At 40.2% G+C, this 21482-nt stretch overlaps 1 long non-coding RNA gene across 2 annotated transcripts; it reads left to right on the top strand.

Moving 5' to 3' along the window:
- The first annotated feature begins 1524 nt into the window (after positions 1-1524).
- On the top strand, positions 1525-4694 carry LOC127345671 (uncharacterized). 2 transcript variants are annotated; one of them, XR_007878811.2, is made up of 6 exons: positions 1525-1996; positions 2075-2202; positions 2809-2914; positions 3006-3142; positions 4269-4349; positions 4455-4694. It is a non-coding gene; the product is annotated as an uncharacterized lncRNA (long non-coding RNA). The 2 variants fall into 2 exon arrangements; XR_007878810.2 differs by having other exon boundaries at positions 1526-1996; positions 2804-2914.
- The last annotated feature ends 16788 nt before the right edge of the window (positions 4695-21482 follow it).

Raw genomic sequence — 21482 nt, 5'->3', positions numbered from 1 at the left:
ACAAAGGTACTGTAGCAAAATAAACACATGGGTTATCTACCAAGAAGTTCTTTCTTTATAGCCATTAAGATGGGCTCAATAATTTCAATGATGCACTCGCAAGAAATAGTAGTGGAAGCAAAAGAGAGCATCAAGAAGCAAATTCAAAACACATTTAAGTCTAACCCACTTCCTATGCAAAGGGATCTTGTACACAAATGAATTCATGACGAACAAAGTGACGAGCATAAGAGGATAAAACATGAGTAACTTCAAGATTCTCAACATAAAGAGGGGAAACTTAATATTATTAAGATGCCTCACTACAAGAAATATGTTAACTAGTGACCTTCTTAGAGTGACCACAAATAAAGTGGTCATAACTCCATGACCATTTCGCAACAATTGGTCGTAAGACGTTTGAGAGGGTCCAAACCCTAATTTTCTACGACCATTATGGTCAGAAAGGTCTTAACTTAGTCAAACGAAATGGTCATGGAGGAGAGGACATGGTTTAGGGCCTTATCTTTACCTGCTTACGACTAATTTAAATAGTCATGGCGATTAATTCGTGATGCCTTAAAATGACGGTTCATCCACCTCGTCAATTTCACCTAGGTGTCATGTCTATATGTCAAATTCAGTTGACTTATCTAGAAAATTTTGCAATGATCCAAGTTTTTTTTTATTTTTTCTAACAACTAGGTGACGTAACCTCACAAGATGCAAATGATTTTCATTATTTCGATTTTTTGAACTACTTACGGTGGATTCAACATGCGCTAAAACGACGTCATGAGTGTTCTTTGCTACGGGTTGAATCTTGCACGACCCTTTGTGGTTCTCTAATGCAATAGCTACTTGTATACTTAAAAATGATTTGTGAAAAAATCATGAGCAAACTGTCGAGCACTTGTAGTTTAAATTTGGTACGCTTCCTAGTAGACTAACATCAATTTATCTTTTTGGTGTGCCTACAAATATTTTGTGATGGAACTAGTTGGTGATTTGTACATGGAATGTGGTCTAGTGTTTTTTTTTTTAAATTTGGATGGTCCAATTTTGAAATGTTTTCCTGATATGTGCTACACAAAAAAACCTTTTTTTGGAGCTCAAAAAAGGGAAATGATTTTTTTCGTGCGGAGAAAATTAAAACTCCAAAATTCTAAGCTACGCACATTTACGAAATATGATATCTTTTAAACAAACTATGCTACGGTGTAATGATCTACCTCATTTGGCTTGAAAATAGGAATACCGTTCATTTCCTTCTCCTGATCTTTTTAGATTGAATATGAAGGGACACAAAATTTTATTATTTACAACAGGAGTTCAAATCAACTTATGCCTATAGCGAAGGACCGAAATAAAATGTATGCAGTAATAATAAACCCACCCAAGTTAAAAAAAGGCTAGCAATATGGGACCTCAGATATTAGGTCCCGCTGGCAGTGACACTAGCTAGGCTACGCAGGAGTAAAAAGGTTCTGAACGAAAACGCACCCGCGTCTGCCCGCCCCTTATCCGCGCCCTCCCGAAATGAAATTTTTCTTAAGTTTTCGTTCCCCGCAGAAACTTCCCTCCCATCTCTAACCCTAACCAAACTCTCCCCGCCGCCACATTCGTCCTCTTCTCAGATCCAATCGCCCGTCAATCCCAGTGCGTGAACACCCTTCTTCCCAAGGCGGCTGGCAGCTCGTAGGAGGAACTCGTCGCCTTCCTCTCCCTCCCTGGCGGGGCTCACCACCGACGGCTGCGTCGTCCTCGCGGGGCTCACCGCCGACGGGCACGTCGCCCTCGCAGGGGTCACCGCCGACGCCCTTGTCTACCACGACTTCGTCTACAGCGGTGCAGATCTAGGCCGTGCTGCAGTTCGGTGAGGCGGCATGTTCATGCTGCTGGTCGTTGCCGCTGCAGCTAGATCCGGTCGCTGATGGCATCCGCCACGGGCTTCCTCCTCGTTTCGTCAACCGCAGGCTCCCGCATCTTGGTGCTCGCCACGGGCTCCCTTCGTGAGGTACGACCGAACCACCCCTCTCCTTTTTCCTAGTTCTTTGTGAGCTGGGTACTCGACTTACACAAGTGTGATATGCAGGAAGAGCGACCGCGAGTTTCGTGGTTCTTGTTTCATGGAGCCCATTCGTGGTTCTTCGAGCCATACCACAAGCACATATCACACATACGCGGCCCAGGCAACCTCCACTGCTGAGGACTGTCCGACAGGTCTTCTCCAATTTACTTATGTGAAAATGATCTGATCTTTATTCGCTTATGATAACTATGTAACTATCTTCAGCCTTTTGCCTTGCAACGCCTTCCTATTATTGACACAAATTAGATGCAAAGCATGAATCGATCACAATGTTTCCATTTATTCCTATTGTTACTGTTATTTAACAAGTATATCTGGTTCTATCTTATAATTTAACTCTTGTAAATAGATGATGCTTAACTGTCCATAGTTACACTGGGATGTAGAACTGCAAGCAGCGAGAATGATGGCATACATTTTAGTAAACGTTGACCCATGGGTTTACATGGCAGTGGAAATTGAACTATACCTGGTCATTTGTTAATTACAACTAATATTCCTCATTTCCTAGTCAATTTATAATTTTCCTTATTTCACCAGCTGCCCCAGATATTAGATATTAGCTTTTCAGATCATTTCAGTTTGTGTAGACACCTAGTCACTATTCCAAGAATTCAAGATATGTATGAATGATCTGTATCATTCTCAAACTTGTTATGTCGCACATTTTCTTTCACACATAAGTAGCCAAATCTCCCTTTCCTTTCATACTCATTATGTCTTCTTTTCCAGGATAGATGAGGATGGAAGCTTGCTATCTTTTGTGGAAAAGCATCGAAGTACCACCTTACACCATATAGCAGTACGAAGTTACCTGATTTGTTAATTCAAAAGTCTGCCAAGGTATTTTAATCAAGTTACCATGCGTCCTGCAAGGTTATTGGTACTTCCTAAATTTTTAAACACATTGACTTGTATTTTTAACTTCTTGTAGGATTGAAACTCACCACACCGTAAACTCAACATAGAAAAGCCCTTTTGCCCTCAACATAGAACCAACTGCCATACTTTAAGCAAGCTGGAAGACATCAGGACAATAGGACGGATCAAACATTGTAATACTTACTACTGGTAAGTACAACGAAATTTGTTTCGAAACCTGCAGGGTTACTGCTTGTACCATTTCTTCACCAGTTATTTAGTCGATCTTGGTTGTACATTGTGATGTCTTGTTATTTTTAGTTTCTGTACTGTGTGATCAGAATACTTACATTACACACAACTATTGGATATGGTATATGAAAGCACAACTTTCACTTAGTTTTTTTTTTGTTTAAATTTCTATCTGGATCGTGTTTGGATAGAATTGAATCTGATACCTTTGTGTAGGAGTTTGTTTGCATTTCAGTTAGTGGTAACCATCTTTACTTACTGCTAATGTACCTCAAGTTTATCTGAACATGGAATTTCATTTAGTTGAAATTGAATTTCTAAGATCAATTTTAATCCCAAGTTCTAATTGTTTTGATTACTTCCATGAGCTTTTCTAACATTAGTTGAGTAGTGGTTTCAACTGCTGCATTAGTGCTTGTTTGTTTATTATGTGACCTATGACTACCAGCTATGATGGTTGAGAAACTAAGCTGAGAACCTGTAGTTACTTTCGTCAAACCTGGCAGCCATACTAAAACAATCTGGTAGTCTGATGAAAGAATGTGGTAGCTGCTTATTGAACAAAGGACAGTTGTATCGTAAAACTTGACAAGGATATAACTTGATAGCTATTTTAAAACCTCGTGAATGTTTTTTGTATATCCATTTTTTCATAAACCGGGTAACTGTATTTAGAATTGTCGGCATGAATAATATTTAGTAAAACAGACATTGTTGGCTTTGCGTTCTATGATGTTCTGACCTCACTATGCTATACTAAGCAGCAACCATCTTCTCAGCAATTTTACTTAAAGTCTTGGACCATAATGTTGTACTCATCAGCATCACGGGCAGGTCGACATCAACATATTTTTGATGCTGCTTGCTTACTTGACATGTAGTATATTAGTATCTTATGTAATGTTAAAATAAGTCTTATAGATGTAGGAACATGTATTAGTGCAAAACCATTTACTTGTATTAAAATAATTGTTATACACATTTTCGCTGCTAGCTACTGATCTAGCTATTACTTGGTATTTCATTGGCATGCCCTGTACAGGTGATTGCTGGCACTAACTAAGCGTGCACGTTATATTTGTAGGACGGAGACGCGGAGCTGAAGCTGGTTAGAGTAGGTAACCATGGTGGCCTTCTTCATCTACGTCTTTTACAGGAGCTCCATGTCAGTAAATATTGCCATCTTTTCCTCGCTAAATTAATCATACGCATGTTAGTAAATATTATGTTCATCAAACTCTATAAGTGTGGCATTTTATCTCTTTTGCAGGAGCTCCATGTCAGCTCCAGGTCGAAGAAAGATGAAGCCCGAAGCCCCACAAAGCAAGAGTGGCTACTTATAATAGTGCCAGTTATATTGTAGTACTGTAATTAAATCTGGTTCTATGAACAATATGTAAAAGACTACAATCGTAATTTTGGCTACTATTTCTAGAATTTTGTATGTTCTCTTATTCTGTTTGAAAAATTTGTTGTTGGTAAACTGTGAGAAATAAGAACCTGAAGAGTGGGACTGATCTATTGATAATGGTTGAGTCTCAAATAAGAAATAAATTGTAAAAAAGCGGTTGCCCAAAAAGAAAAAGAATCCAAAAGGGGAAGGCCCAAAGGCAAATGGACTGTACACATGCTGAAGCCTAAAATAGTAAAACGCTAGTGGCCCAAAAAGAAACGTCTTCTAAAAGGCTGAGATGAAGAAAAGAAAAGGCTTGTTTTTTTGGGCTTGGCCCATGTTGATGGCAAGCTGGATTGGGCTGATTTTGATCCACAACCATTTGATTTGGTCATGCATTTGCCACGTAGGATTTACCACGTTGGATCTGATGTGGATAGGCCAAACAGCCGGTGACCAACATTTTGGTCATGGAATCTATGACCATCAATTTTGGTCGTAGTCCTCAACGACCAATTAAATAAAAAGGTCGTTGTGCGCCGTCAGTGACGCTCAACTGGCGACCAACAATTATTGGTCATGACGTGGTCATAGATGGCGCATAATGACCTTTCAGTGACTAATATGGAGGGTCGCAAGTCACCATATTTCTTGTAGTGCCTATAACCATGTTTCCCTCTCTCATAATAACTTTCAGTAGCATCATTGATGAAATCCACAATATACCCATCACTTAAAACATTCTTATCATGGTTCATATGCATAGAAGTATCATTAATTTTGGCATAAGAAGAGTTCTTCTCATTAATAGTAATTGGAGCAAGATTATTATCAAGAATTTGAACATGGTAAACAAGTTGCATATTAAGGGAATTGTTTTTGGTAATCCAATCATGACTATGACAAGTTTCATAAGGATAGTTATAACCTATATCATAGCATTCTTTATAATAATCATCAAAGGTCAGAGGCACAACGTCATCATAAGAAATAGAATAGTTATCTTTCACAGTTGGTTTATCTGTGACCATACCATCATTGTTATTAGAAGGAGATGTATCAAACACATAATGATCAGTAGCAAAAGGATTTTCAAACACCTCTTCCCCAAGCTTAGAACTTTCTATATCATTATGGGAGGAAGCATGGATAGCACTGATACTATGGCAATTATTATCATCATCATTTTCAGAATTAGTTTCCCAGAGATTTGCAATATCAAAAGTAATATGTGATACGTCTCCGACGTATCGATAATTTCTTATGTTCCATGCCACATTATTGATGATATCTACATGTTTTATGCATACTTTATGTCATATTTATGCGTTTTCTGGAACTAACCTATTGACGAGATGCCGAAGTGCCAGTTCCTGTTTTCTGCTGTTTTTGGTTTCAGAAATCCTAGTAAAGAAATATTCTCGGAATTGGACGAAATCAACGCCCAGGTTCCTATTTTGCCCGGAAGCATCCAGAACACCCGAGAGCCGCCAGAGAGGGGGCACAGGCCCACCAGACCATAGGCCGGCGCGGCCTGGGGGTGGCCCGCGCCCCCTATAGTGTCGTCGCCCCGTTGACCTTCCGAGGCTACCCTTCCGCCTATTTAAAGCCTCCGTCGCGAAAACCCTAGGACGATCGACGAAACCCACAGAAACCTTCCAGAGCCGCCGCCATCGCGAAGCCAAGATCTGGGGGACAGGAGTCTCTGTTCCGGCACGCCGCCGGGACGGGGAAGTGCCCCCGGAAGGCTTCTCCATCAACACCACCGCCATCTTCATCAACGCTGCTGTCTCCCATGAGGAGGGAGTAGTTCTCCATCAAGGCTCGGGGCTGTACCGGTAGCTATGTGGTTAATCTCTCTCCTATGTACTTCAATACAATGATCTCATGAGCTGCCTTACATGATTGAGATTCATATGAGTTTTGTATCACAATTCATCTATGTGCTACTCTAGTGATGTTATTAAAGTATTCTATTCCTCCTGCATGGTGTAAAGTGGACAGGGTGTGCATCATGTAGTACTTGGCGTAGTTTATGATCGTGATCTCTTGTAGATTGTGAAGTTAACTATTACTATGATGGTATTGATGTGATCTATTCCTCCTTTCATAGTGTGAAGGTTACGGTGTGCATGCTATGTTAGTACTTGGTTTGGTTCTGTTGATCTATCTTGCACTCTAAGGTTATTTAAATATGAACATTGAATTGTGGAGCTTGTTAACTCCGGCATTGAGGGTTCGTGTAATCCTACGCAATGTGTTCATCATCCAACAAAAGAGTGTAGAGTATGCATTTATCTATTCTGTTATGTGATCAAAGTTGAGAGTGTCCACTAGTGAAAGTATGATCCCTAGGCCTTGTTCCTAAATACTGCTATCGCTTGTTTACTGTTTTACTGCGTTACTACTGCTGCGTTACTACTGCTTGTTTACTGTCCTAGGCAAAGCACTTTTCTGGTGCCATTGCTACTGCTCATATATATATTCATACCACGTGTATTTCACTATCTCTTCGCCGAACTAGTGCACCTATTAGGTGTGTTGGGGACACAAGAGACTTCTTGCTTTGTGGTTGCAGGGTTGCATGAGAGGGATATCTTTGACCTCTTCCTCCCTGAGTTCGATAAACCTTGGGTGATCCACTTAAGGGAAACTTGCTGCTGTTCTACAAACCTTTGCTCTTGGAGGCCCAACACTGTCTACAGGAAAAGGAGGGGGCGTAGACATCAAGCTATTTTCTGGCGCCGTTGCTGGGAGGAAAGGTAAAAGGTACTCACACTCCGGATCTCGGCTACTAAGCTATTTTCGCCGTTGTAAGTACTCGAAGCTATTTCCTTTAGATCCTGCAATTGCATCTTTTTGTTTCTTGTTTACACTAGTTTGGCATAATGGACAAGAATGAGCTTCTTATTCTATTTCCTGATTTAAAACATGGATTGTTTGATGCGAAAATTAAAAAACCTATGGAATCTTATTTGCATGCTGGTAGTAATATTAGTATGAACGCTTTGAACACCATTGTTGATAATAATATAGAAAGTTCTAAGCTTGGGGAAGCTGGTTTTCATGATCTTTTTAGTCCCCCAAGAATTGAGGAGAAAATTTTCTTTGATGATACTTTGCCTCCTATTTATGATGATTATAATGATAGTAGTCTTTTGTTGCGACCTACTATGGAGAGTGAATTTGATTATGATTACAATATGCCTCTTATATTTGATGGTAATAATAATGATAGCTACTTTGTTGAATTTGCTCCCACTACAACTAATAAAATTGATTATGCTTATGTGGAGAGTAATAATTTTATGCATGAGACTCATGATAAGAATTCTTTATGTGATAGTTATATTGTTGAGTTTGCTCATGATGCTACTGGATATTATTATGAGAGAGGAAAATATGGTTGTAGAAATTTTCATGTTACTAAAACACCTCTCTTTTTGCTGAAAATCTTGAAGCTGCACTTGTTTTATCTTTCTATGCTTGTTGCATTATGCCAACACAACTTGTTTATTTACAAGATTCCTTTTCATAGGAAGCATGTTAGACTTAAGTGTGTTTTGAATTTGCCTCTTGATGCTCTCTTTCGCTTCAACTACTATTTCTTATGAGTGCATCATTAAAACTGTTGAGCCCATCTTAATGGCTATAAAGAAAGAACTTCTTGGGAGATAACCCATGTGTTATTTTGCTACAGTACTTTGTTTTATATTTGTGTCTTGGAAGTTGTTTACTACTGTAGCAATCTCTCCTTATCTTATTTTATTGCATTGTTGTGCCAAGTAAAGTCTTTGATAGTAAGGTTCATACTAGATTTGGATTACTGCGCAGAAACAGATTTCTGTCTGTCACGAATCTGGGCCTAATTCTCTGTAGGTAACTCAGAAAATTATGCCAATTTACGTGAGTGATCCTCAGATATGTACGCAACTCTCATTCAATTTGAGCATTTTCATTTGAGCAAGTCTGGTGCCCTTTTAAAATTCGTCTTTACGGACTGTTCTGTTTTGACAGATTCTGCCTTTTATTTCGCATTGCTTCTTTTGCTATGTGGGATGGATTTCTTTGTTCCATTGACTTCCAGTAGCTTTAGGCAATGTCCAGAAGTATTAAGAATGATTGTGTCACCTCTGAACATGTGAGTTTTTTATTATGCACTAACCCTCTAATGAGTTTGTTTTGAGTTTGGTGTGGAGGAAGTTTTCAAGGGTCAAGAGAGGAGGATGATATACTATGATCAAGAAGAGTGAAAGCTCTAAGCTTGGGGATGCCCCGGTGGTTCACCCCTGCATATTTCAAGAAGACTCAAGCATCTAAGCTTGGGGATGCCCAAGGCATCCCCTTCTTCATCGACAAATTTATCAGGTTCCTCCCTTGAAACTATATTTTTATTCGGTCACATCTTATGTACTTTACTTGGAGCGTCTGTATGTTTCTTGTTTTTGTTTTTGTTTGAATAAATACTTGTGTGGGAGAGAGACACGCTCCGCTGGTTCGTATGAACACATGTGTTCTTAGCTTTTAATGTTCATGGCGAAGTTTCCTCTTCGTTAAATTGTTATATGGTTGGAATTGGAAAATGCTACATGTAGTAATTGCTAAAATGTCTTGAATAATTTGATACTTGGCAATTGTTGTGCTCATGTTTAAGCTCTTGCATCATATACTTTGCACCCATTAATGAAGAAATACATAGAGCTTGCTAAAATTTGGTTTGCATATTTGGTCTCTCTAAGGTCTAGATAATTTCTAGTATTGAGTTTTGAACAACAAGGAAGACGGTGTAGAGTCTTATAATGTTTACAATATGTCTTTTATGTGAGTTTTGCTGCACCGGTTCATCCTTGTGTTTGTTTCAAATAACCTTGCTAGCCTAAAACTTGTATCGAGAGGGAATACTTCTCATGCATCCAAATACTTGAGCCAACCACTATGCCATTTGTGTCCACCATACCTACCTACTACATGGTATTTCTCCGCCATTCCAAAGTAAATTGCTTGAGTGCTACCTTTAAATTTCCATCATTCGCCTTTGCAATATATAGCTCATGGGACAAAATAGCCTTAAAAACTATTGTGGTATTGAATATGTACTTATGCACTTTATCTCTTATTAAGTTGTTTGTTGTGCGATAACCATGTTCCTGGGGACGCCATCAACTCTTTGTTGAATATCATGTGAGTTGCTATGCATGTTCGTCTTGTCAGAAGTAAGGGCGGTTTTCACAATCAAATGGTTTGAGTATGCATACTGTTAGAGAAGAACATTGGGCCGCTAACTAAAGCCATGAATCATGGTGGAAGTTTCAGTTTGGACATAAAACCTCAATCTTTTATGAGAATATTAACTGTTGTTGAATGCTTAAGCATTAAAAGAGGAGTCCATTATCTGTTGTCTATGTTGTCCCGGTATGGGTGTCTAAGTTGAAGAATGATCAAAAGCGAGAAATCCAATGCGAACTTTCTCCTTAGACCCTTGTATAGGCGGCATAGAGGTACCCCTTTGTGACACTTGGTTGAAACATATATTATGCAATGATGATCAGTGTTAACCCAAGCTAATTAGGACAAGGTGCTGGCACTATTAGTACACTATGCATGAGGCTTGCAACTTGTAAGATATAATTTACATGATACATATGCTTTATTACTACCGTTGACAAAATTGTTCCATGTTTTCAAAATAAAAGCTCTAGCACAAATATAGCAATCGATGCTTTCCTCTTTGAAGGACCATTCTTTTACTTTTATGTTGAGTCAGTTCACCTATTTCTCTCCATCTCAAGAAGCAAACACTTGTGTGAACTTTGCATTGATTCTTACATATTTGCATATTGCACTTGTTATATTACTTTGCATTGACAACTATCCATGAGATATACATGTTATAAGTTGAAAGCAACCGCTGAAACTTAATCTTCCTTTGTGTTGCTTCAATGCCTTTACTTTGATTTATTGCTTTATGAGTTAACTCTTATGCAAGACTTATTGATGCTTGTCTCGAAGTACTATTCATGAAAAGTCTTTGCTTTATGATTCAGTTGTTTACTCATGTCATTACCATTGTCTTGAATCGCTGCATTCATTACATATGTTTACAATATGATCAAGTTTATGATGGCATGTCACTCCAGAAATTATCTTTGTTTATCGTTTACCTGCTCGGGACGAGCAGAAACTAAGCTTGGGGATGCTGATACGTCTCCGACATATCGATAATTTCTTATGTTCCATGCCACATTATTGATGATATCTACATGTTTTATGCATACTTTATGTCATATTTATGCGTTTTCTGGAACTAACCTATTGACGAGATGCCGAAGTGCCAGTTCCTGTTTTCTGCTGTTTTTGGTTTCAGAAATCCTAGTAAAGAAATATTCTCGGAATTGGACGAAATCAACGCCCAGGTTCCTATTTTGCCCGGAAGCATCCAGAACACCCGAGAGCCGCCAGAGAGGGGGCACAGGCCCACCAGACCATAGGCCGGCGCGGCCTGGGGGTGGCCCGCGCCCCCCTATAGTGTCGTCGCCCCGTTGACCTTCCGAGGCTGCCCTTCCGCCTATTTAAAGCCTCCGTCGCGAAAACCCTAGGACGATCGACGAAACCCACAGAAACCTTCCAGAGCCGCCGCCATCGCGAAGCCAAGATCTGGGGGACAGGAGTCTCTGTTCCGGCACGCCGCCGGGACGGGGAAGTGCCCCCGGAAGGCTTCTCCATCAACACCACCGCCATCTTCATCAACGCTGCTGTCTCCCATGAGGAGGGAGTAGTTCTCCATCAAGGCTCGGGGCTGTACCGGTAGCTATGTGGTTAATCTCTCTCCTATGTACTTCAATACAATGATCTCATGAGCTGCCTTACATGATTGAGATTCATATGAGTTTTGTATCACAATTCATCTATGTGCTACTCTAGTGATGTTATTAAAGTATTCTATTCCTCCAGCATGGTGTAAAGTGGACAGGGTGTGCATCATGTAGTACTTGGCGTAGTTTATGATCGTGATCTCTTGTAGATTGTGAAGTTAACTATTACTATGATGGTATTGATGTGATCTATTCCTCCTTTCATAGTGTGAAGGTTACGGTGTGCATGCTATGTTAGTACTTGGTTTGGTTCTGTTGATCTATCTTGCACTCTAAGGTTATTTAAATATGAACATTGAATTGTGGAGCTTGTTAACTCCGGCATTGAGGGTTCGTGTAATCCTACGCAATGTGTTCATCATCCAACAAAAGAGTGTAGAGTATGCATTTATCTATTCTGTTATGTGATCAAAGTTGAGAGTGTCCACTAGTGAAAGTATGATCCCTAGGCCTTGTTCCTAAATACTGCTATCGCTTGTTTACTGTTTTACTGCGTTACTACTGCTGCGTTACTACTGCTTGTTTACTGTCCTGGGCAAAGCACTTTTCTGGTGCCGTTGCTACTGCTCATATATATATTCATACCACCTGTATTTCACTATCTCTTCGCCGAACTAGTGCACCTATTAGGTGTGTTGGGGACACAAGAGACTTCTTGCTTTGTGGTTGCAGGGTTGCATGAGAGGGATATCTTTGACCTCTTCCTCCCTGAGTTCGATAAACCTTGGGTGATCCACTTAAGGGAAACTTGCTGCTGTTCTACAAACCTTTTCTCTTGGAGGCCCAACACTGTCTACAGGAAAAGGAGGGGGCGTAGACATCAGTATGCTCATTCAAATAATGATCACTAATGTATGTAAAGGGCATAGGAAGATCATTGTATTCAGATTCATTATCATAATAATCATTAGGAGCAACATAATTACGGTTACCTAGCGTTATCTCATTCACGCGGGGATATGCCGTTACCTCTTTCTCTTTATTCTTCTTCTTCTTCTTCTTCTTCTTCTTCTTCTTCTTCTTCTTCTTCGTTCCTTTCTTCTTCTTCTTCTTCTTCTCTTCCTTCTCCTCGTTCCCTTCTTTAGGAGGAAGAGGCTTGAAGGGTGGCTTGTCCGCATAACCTGATTTACTTTCAGAAACAATAGAAGAAACTTGGGAGGATTCCTCCTTTTCATTAATTAGTTCAAAACACACAGCTGTCCTATCATATTTTGGCAAGGTGTCATCTTCTAAAATATTTTGTATGTAAGTATTTGTATGGCTATTATCAATGCAATAAGAAAAACACCCATACAGGACATCATCAATATCAAGATCATTAATGTCTAACAAAGAAATTTTCCTTGATAACTCTTCACACCACAAAAATAGAGTGAGTTCATCATGCTGATTAGGAGTAATTTCATCATCGCAATACAACTTTGCAGCACTTATGGGGTTCAGATTATCATTGGAGGAGCATTGAAAACTAAAATGACCCACTCTATGGCAAAGTTCACAAATAAAAGGATAGAGGGCACACACTTTTTTACCAAGATCATCTAGAGCCCTAAACCACTTTCTAGTTTTTTTCATTAATATGATGGATACAGTATTCATCTTTGATTTGATTAATTCCACAAGGTCTATGCATTCCACAAAAATTAACATGCTTATAGGAAATAGCATTCTTAGGAGTTTGAGCATGCTTATTGCAATTATTAACAACAATTTCATTCTTCATGCAAGCCTCTTTAAAAGGTTCATGATACTTATCAAAATTCTTCTTAGGCAATTCAAAATGAGAAGCAAAGGCTTTATAAAGATTTGCAGCAACTTGAGAGTCAAGACCATAAGTAGCACTCATATTTCGGAATTTATCAGTATCCATAAAAGCTTCAATGCATTCATAATCATAATTTATACCTGACTCTTTACCTTTGTTGTTCTCCCATTCTTCAGCGTTCTCCTCAATCCGATCAAGAAGATCCCACCTAGCTTCAACCTCATTGCTTGTGAAAGATCCCTCCGAACAGGCATCCAGATAGTCCTTGTGTTGTCCTGAAAGCCTCGCATAAAAATTGTTAACAATAACATTACGGGGGAGCTCATGAATGGGACATTTGAGCATTAGTGACTTCAATCTCCCCCACGCTTGAGAAATACTCTCTCCATCACGAGGATAAAAGTTATAAATATAATTCCTATCAATATGCACTTCATGAGGAGGATAAAATTTAGAGTAAAAGAGAGATACAATTTCCTCCCAACCAAGAGAATGACTATTCTTCAATAATTTATACCAATGCGCCGCTTTACCAGACAGCGAAACAGAGAATAGCTTCTTCCTCACTTCATCCATAGAGATACCTGTACACTTGAATAACTCGCATAATTCATGCAAAAACAGTAAATGATCTCCAGGATGGACAGTTCCATCCCCTTCATAGCGGTTATCCATAACACGTTCAATAATTTTCATGGGTATCTTGAAAGTAGTGCTTGCAGTTGGTAGATTTTAAATATCACAAGCATCATTAGAGTTATCGCATATGGGAGATAAAGCATTATCAGAACAAATTTTCTCCCCTAAAGATGGGAAGCTAAAAAGATCACAGAAACTAGCTTCCCCAAGCTTAGACTTATCCATAGCATTAGCAGTGATTGCGTTCATACCAATAACATTGCTACTAGCATGCAAATGAGGTTCCATAGGTTCTTTAATTTTCGCATCACACAATTCATGTCTTAACTTAGGAAATAAAATAAGAAGCTCATTGTTGTCCATTATGCCTTACTAGTGTAAACAAGAAACAAAAAGATGCAATTGCAGGATCTAAAGGAAATAGCTTCGAGCACAAACACAATGGCGCCAGAAAAGTACTGTTACCTGGAACCGGAGTATGAGTGCCTTTTACCTTTCCTCCCCGGCAACGGCGCCAGGAACGCGGCTTGATGTCTACGGGAGCTTCTATTCTTGTAGACAGTGTTGGGACTCCAAGAGCAGAGGTTTGTAGAACAGCAGCAGGTTTCCCTTAAGTGGATCACCCAAGGTTTATCGAACTCAAGGAGGAAGAGGTCAAAGATATCCCTCTCAAGCAACCCTGCGATCACAATGCAAGAAGTCTCTTGTGTCCCCAACACACCAAATACACTAGTCAGATGTATAGGTGCACTAGTTCGGCGAAGAGATAGTGAGATGCAAGTAATATGGATGAGTATGAGTGGTAATAGCAATCTGAATAAAATATGGCAGCGAGTAAACATGCAACAAAACAGTAAACAAACGGAGATTCAATGCTTGGAAGCAAGGCCCAGGGATCCTGCTTTCACTAGTGGACACTCTCAACAATGATCACATAATAGGACTACTCTACACTCTGTTGTTGGATGATGAACACCACTAATTGTGTAGGATTACACGAACCCTCAATGCCGGAGTTAACAAGCTCCACAATATTCGATATTCATGTTTAAATAACCTTAGAGTGCAAGATAGATCAACACAATTACACCGAGAACTAACATAGCATGCTGATGTCTACGGGTGCTTCTATTCTTGTAGGCAGTGTTGGGCCTCCAAGAGTAGAGGTTTGTAGAATAGCATCAAGTTTCCCTTAAGTGGATCACCCAAGGTTTATCGAACTCAGGGAGGAAGAGGTCAAAGATATCCCTCTCAAGCAACCCTGCAACCACAAAGCAAGAAGTCTCTTGTGTCCCCAACACACCTAATACACTTGTCAGATGTATAGGTGCACTAGTTCGGCGAAGAGATAGTGAGATGCAAGTAATATGGATGAGTATGAGTGGTAATATAAATCTGAATAAAATATGGCAGCGAGTAAACATGCAACAAAACAGTAAACAAACGGAGATTCGATGCTTGGAAGCAAGGCCCAGGGATCCTGCTTTCACTAGTGGACACTCTCAACAATGATCACATAATAGGACTACTCTACACCCTCTTGTTGGATGATGAACACCACTAATTGTGTAGGATTACACGAACCCTCAATGCCGGAGTTAACAAGCTCCACAATATTCAATGTTCATATTTAAATAACCTTAGAGTGTAAGATAGATCAACACAATTACACCGAGAACTAACATAGCATGCACATTGTCACCATCACACTATGAAGGAGGCATAGATCATATCAATACTAACATAGCAATAGTTAACTTCATAATCTACAAGAGATCACAATCGTAATCTACGCCAAGTACTACACGATGCAGACACTGTCACCATTACCCCGTGGAGGAGGAATAGACTACTTTAATAACATCACTAGAGTAGCACATAGATGATATTCAACTAGATCACATAAAGAGAGAGATGAACCACATAGCTACAGCGGAGCCCTCAGCCCCGGGGGTGAATTACTCCCTCCTCATCATGGAGAGAGCGATGGCGGTGAAGATGGCGGTGGAGACGGCGGTGGAGATGGCTCCGGGGGCAATTCCCCGTCCCGGCAGGGTGCCGAAACAGAGACTTCTGTCCCCCGAATTGGAGTTTCGCGATGTGGCGGCGCCCCTGGAGGGTTTTTGCGGGTTTCGTCCATCGTCATAGGGTTTTCGTGACGGAGACCTTAAGTAGGCGGAAGGGCAGCCTCGGAGGGGGCCTGGTGGGCCCACACAGTAGGGGGGCGCGGCCCCCCCTCTGGCCGCGCCAGGGTGGCGTGTGGGGCCCCCAGGGCTCCTCTCCGGTACTTCTTCGATGCTCTGGAAGCTTCCGGAAAAAATAGGGATCTGGGCGTTGATTTCGTCCAATTCCGAGAATATTTCCTTACTAGGATTTCTGGAACCAAAAACAGCAGAAAACAGCAACTGGCCTTTCGGCATCTCGTCAATAGGTTAGTTCCGGAAAACGCATAAATATGACATAAAGTATGTATAAAACATGTAGATATCATCAATAATGTGGCATGGAACGTAAGAAATTATCGATACGTCGGAGACGTATCAGCATCCCCAAGCTTAGTTCCTGCTCGTCCCGAGCAGGTAAACGATAACAAAGATAATTTCTGGAGTGACATGCCATCATAACTTTGATCATACTATTGTAAGCACATGTAATGAATGCAGCGATCAAAGCAATGGTAATGACATGAGTAAACAACTGAATCATAAAGCAAAGACTTTTCATGAATAGTACTTTCAAGACAAGCATCAATAAGTCTTGCATAAGAGTTAACTCATAAAGCAATAAATCAAAGTAGAGGTATTGAAGCAACACAAAGGAAGATTAAGTTTCAGCGGTTGCTTTCAACTTGTAACATGTATATCTCATGGATAGTTGTCAATGCAAAGTAATATAACAAGTGCAATATGCAAGTATGTAGGAATCAATGCACAGTTCACACAAGTGTTTGCTTCTTAAGGTGGAGAGAGATAGGTGAACTGACTCAACAATAAAAGTAAAAGAATGGCCCTTCGCAGAGGGAAGCAGGGATTAAATCATGTGCTAGAGCTTTTCAAGTTTTGAAATCATATAGAGAGCATAAAAGTAAAATTTTGAGAGGTGTTTGTTGTTGTCAACGAATGGTAATGGGTACTCTAACTACCTTATCAACCAGACTTTCAAGAGCGGCTCCCATGAAGGACGTTATCTCTACCAGCAAGGTAGACCATCCCTCTTCTCTTTTGTTTACACATGTACTTTAGTTTTTATTATGGGTGACACTCCTCCCAACCTTTTGCTTACACAAGCCATGGCTAACCGAATCCTCGGGTGCCTACCATCAATCTCATACCATGGAGGAGTGTCTATTTGCAAAATTAAGTTGCTTACTGATGAATCAGAGCAAAACATGTGAAGAGAATTATTAATGCAAGTTGTAATTAATTGGGGCTGGGAACCCCATTGCCAGCTCTTTTTGCAAAATTATTGGATAAGCGGATGAAGCCACTAGTCCATTGTGAAAGTCTGTCAAAAGTAAATGACAAGATCGAAAGATAAAACACCACATACTTCCTCATGAGCTATAAAACATTAACACAAATTGAGAAGCATTTTGAATTGTTTAAAGGTAGCACACGAAGTATTTACTTGGAATGGCAGAAAATACCATGTAGTAGGTAGGTATGGTGGACACAAATGGCATAATGTTTGGCTCAAGGATTTTGGATGCATGAGAAGTATTCCCTCTCGATACAAGGCTTAGGCTAGCAAGGTTGTTTGAAACAAACACAAGGATGAACCGGTGCAGTAAAACTCACATAAAAGACATATTGTAAACATTATAAGACTCTACACCGTCTTCCTTGTTGTTCAAACTCAATACTAGAAATTACCTAGACTCTAGAGAAACCACTCATGCAAACCAAATTTTAACAAGCTCTATGTATTTCTTCATTAATAGGTGCAAAGTATATGATGCAAGAGCTTAAACATGAGCACAACAATTGCCAAGTATCATATTATCCAAGAACTTTTACCAATTACTACATGTAGCATTTCCCGTTTCCAACCATATAACAATTAACGAAGCAGTTTCAACCTTCGCCATGAAAATTAAAAGCTAAGAACACATGTGTTCATATGAACCAGCGGAGCGTGTCTCTCTCCCACACAAGAATTTATTCAAATAAAAACAAAAACAAGAAACATACACACGCTCCAAGTAAAACACATAAGATGTGACCGAATAAAAATATAGTTTCAGGGGAGGAACCTGATAATTTGTCGATGAAGAAGGGGATGCCTTGGGCATCCCCAAGCTTAGATGCTTGAGTCTTCTTGAAATATGCAGGGATGAACCACCGGGGCATTCCCAAGCTTAGAGCTTTCACTCTTCTTGATCATAGTATATCATCCTCCTCTCTTGACCCTTGAAAACTTCCTTCACACCAAACTCGAAACAAACTCATTAGAGGGTTAGTGCTTAATCAAAAACTCACATGTTCAGAGGTGACACAATCATTCTTAACACTTCTGGACATTGCTCAAAGCTACTGGAAGTCAATGGAACAAAGAAATCCATCCCACATAGCCAAAGAAGCAATGCGAAATAAAAGGCAGAATCTGTCAAAACAGAACAGTCCGTAAAGACGAATTTTATTGAGGCACCAGACTTGCTCAAATGAAAATGCTCAAATTTAATGAAAGTTGCGTACATATCTGAGGATCACTCACATAAATTGGCATAATTTTCTGAGTTACCTACAGATAATTTTGCCCAGATTCGTGACAGCAAAGAAATCTGTTTCTGCGCAGTAATCCAAATCTAGTATGAACCTTACCATCAACGACTTTACTTGGCACAACAAAACACAAAACTAAGATAAGAAGAGGTTGCTACAGTAGTAAACAACTTCCATGACACAAATATAAAGCAAAGTACTGTAGCAAAATAACACAAGGGTTATCTCCCAAGAAGTTCTTTCTTTATAGCCATTAAGATGGGCTCAGCAGTTTTAATGATGCACTCGCAAGAAATAGTAGTTGAAGCAAAAGAGAGCATCAAGAGGCAAATTCAAAACACATTTAAGTCTAACATGCTTCCTATGAAAAGGAATCTTGTAAATAAACAAGTTCAAGAAGCATAATGCAACAAGCATAGAAAGATAAAACAAGTGTAGCTTCAAAAATTTCAGCACATAGAGAGGTGTTTTACTAACATGAAAATTTCTACAACCATATTTTCCTCTCTCATAATAACGTCCAGTAGCATCATGAGCAAATTCAACAATATAACTATCACATACAGCATTCTTATCATGAGTCTCATGCATAAAATTATTACTCTCCACATAAGCATAATCAATTTTATTAGTTGTAGTGGGAGCAAATTCAACAAAGTAGCTATCATTATTATTCTCATTATCAAATATAGGAGGCATATTGTATTCATAATCAAATTCATCCTCCATAACAGGCGGCACCAAAAGACCACTATCATTATAATCATCATAAATAGGAGGCAAAGTATCATCAAAGTAAATTTTCTCCTCAATGCTTGGGGGACTAAAAAGATCATGCTCATCAAAACCAGCTTCCCCATGCTTAGAATTTTCCATATCATTAGCAACAATGGTGTTCAAAGTATTCATGCTAACATGTTCCATGGGTTTTTTAATTTTCGGATCAAACCATCCATGTTTTAAATCAGGAAATAGAATAAGAAGCTCATTGTTGTCCATTATGCCAAACTAGTGTAAACAAGAAACAAAAAGATGCAATTGCAGGATCTAAAGGAAATAGCTTCGAGCACAAACACAATGGCGCCAGAAAAGTACTGTTACCTGGAACCGAAGTATGAGTGCCTTTTACCTTTCCTCCCCGGCAACGGCACCAGAAAAGTGGCTAGTTGCCGGGGTTGCCAGTGTGTGAGTGCCATTTACCTTTCCTCCCCGGCAACGGCGCCAGAAAAGTGCTTGATGTCTACGGGTGCTTCTATTCTTGTAGGCAGTGTTGGGCCTCCAACAGCAGAGGTTTGTAGAACAGCAGCAAGTTTCCCTTAAGTGGATCACCCAAGGTTTATCGAACTCAGGGAGGAAGAGGTCAAAGATATCCCTCTCGAGCAACCCTGCAACCACAAAGCAAGAAGTCTCTTGTGTCCCCAACACACCTAATACAGTTGTCAGATGTATAGGTGCACTAGTTCGGCGAAGAGATAGTGAGATGCAAGTAATATGGATGAGTATGAGTGGTAATAGCAATCTGAATAAAATATGGCAGCGAGTAAACATGCAACAAAACAGTAAACAAACGGAGATTCGATGCTTGGAAGCAAGGCCCAGGGATCCTGCTTTCACTAGTGGACACTCTCAACAATGATCACATAATAGGACTACTCTACACCCTCTTGTTGGATGATGAACACCACTAATTGTGTAGGATTACACGAACCCTCAATGCCGGAGTTAACAAGCTCCACAATATTCAATGTTCATATTTAAATAACCTTAGAGTGTAAGATAGATCAACACAATTACACCGAGAACTAACATAGCATGCACACTGTCACCATCACACTATGAAGGAGGCATAGATCATATCAATACTAACATAGCAATAGTTAACTTCATAATCTACAAGAGATCACAATCATAATCTACGCCAAGTACTACACGATGCACACACTGTCACCATTACACCGTGGAGGAGGAATAGACTACTTTAATAACATCACTAGAGTAGCACATAGATGATATTCAACTAGATCACATAAAGAGAGAGATGAACCACATAGCTACAGCGGAGCCCTTAGCCCCGGGGGTGAATTACTCCCTCCTCATCATGGAGAGAGCGATGGCGGTGAAGATGGCGGTGGAGACGGCGGTGGAGATGGCTCCGGGGGCAATTCCCCGTCCCGGCAGGGTGCCGGAACAGAGACTTCTGTCCCCCGAATTGGAGTTTCGCGATGTGGCGGCGCCCCTGGAGGGTTTTTGCGGGTTTCGTCCATCGTCATAGGGTTTTCGCGACGGAGACCTTAAGTAGGCGGAAGGGCAGCCTCGGAGGGGGCCTGGTGGGCCCACACAGTAGGGGGGCGCGGCCCCCCCTCTGGCCGCGCCAGGGTGGTGTGTGGGGCCCCCAGGGCTCCTCTCCGGTACTTCTTCGATGCTCTGGAAGCTTCCGGGAAAAATAGGGATCTGGGCGTTGATTTCGTCCAATTCCGAGAATATTTCCTTACTAGGATTTCTGGAACCAAAAACTGCAGAAAACAGCAACTGGCCTTTCGGCATCTCGTCAATAGGTTAGTTCCGGAAAACGCATAAATATGACATAAAGTATGTATAAAACATGTAGATATCATCAATAATGTGGCATGGAACATAAGAAATTATCGATACGTTGGAGACGTATCACATGCACACTGTCACCATCACACTATGAAGGAGGCATAGATCATATCAATACTAACATAGCAATAGTTAACTTCATAATCTACAAGAGATCACAATCACACCCCACGCCAAGTACTACACGATGCACACACTGTCACAATTACACCGCGCAGGAGGAATAGAGTACTTTAATAACATCACTAGAGTAGCACATAGATGATATTCAACTAGATCACATAAAGAGAGAGATGAACCACATAGC

Source organism: Lolium perenne, chromosome 3, assembly GCF_019359855.2.
Source record: "Lolium perenne isolate Kyuss_39 chromosome 3, Kyuss_2.0, whole genome shotgun sequence".
Taxonomy (NCBI): domain Eukaryota; kingdom Viridiplantae; phylum Streptophyta; class Magnoliopsida; order Poales; family Poaceae; genus Lolium; species Lolium perenne.
Note: the sequence above shows the minus strand (reverse complement) of the source record. Positions and strands in the feature narration are given on the sequence as shown.